Source organism: Anarrhichthys ocellatus, unplaced genomic scaffold (genome assembly GCF_004355925.1).
Source record: "Anarrhichthys ocellatus isolate YVR2014 unplaced genomic scaffold, GSC_Weel_1.0 scaffold12, whole genome shotgun sequence".
Lineage (NCBI taxonomy): Eukaryota > Metazoa > Chordata > Actinopteri > Perciformes > Anarhichadidae > Anarrhichthys > Anarrhichthys ocellatus.
In genome coordinates, this window is record NW_022280042.1 from 1434810 (window position 1) to 1435320 (window position 511).

The 511-nt window shown below is 43.1% G+C and overlaps 1 protein-coding gene across 1 annotated transcript in view; it reads right to left on the reverse strand.

Moving 5' to 3' along the window:
* The window catches only part of slx9 (SLX9 ribosome biogenesis factor), an 8611-nt gene that overhangs the window by 2403 nt on the left and 5697 nt on the right, over nt 1-511 (reverse strand). The window lies entirely within an intron of this gene.

Genomic DNA, 511 nt, shown 5'->3' on the forward strand with positions numbered 1-511 from the left:
ACACACACACACACACACACACACACACACACACACACACACACACAGTTATATGACAGCACATATGAAACTCGACTGTGTTTTAAAGGTTTACCTGTTCACAGTAACATGAGATGATGGCAGAAGCATAAAGTAGTTCAGGCTGTGACACACTGGCTCTAGTGTTTTGTTGGTAGAGGAAAATGGATTCAAAAAACAACTTCATCAAAAACAAATCAAATATGTTTTTATTGTTATTGTGGAGGAATTCAATGGTGAAAACGTTCAAGGTTGTGTATTGCCCAGCCCGACCTGAACCTCCACTCGACACTCATCACAGACCACCACAACAGCTGAGTGGAAAGAGTCCATCATGGGAAAACCACCAGAGCCACAACACCTTCAGTGATGTCACTTCCTCTGTGTTCCCCTCATGATAGTGAAGTGATAGGAACAGGAACATGTCAGTGAGAGGGAACATTTAGGTACTACGTCTGCCGTTCCTCTACAAACATCTGTAGTGGTTCTCTAC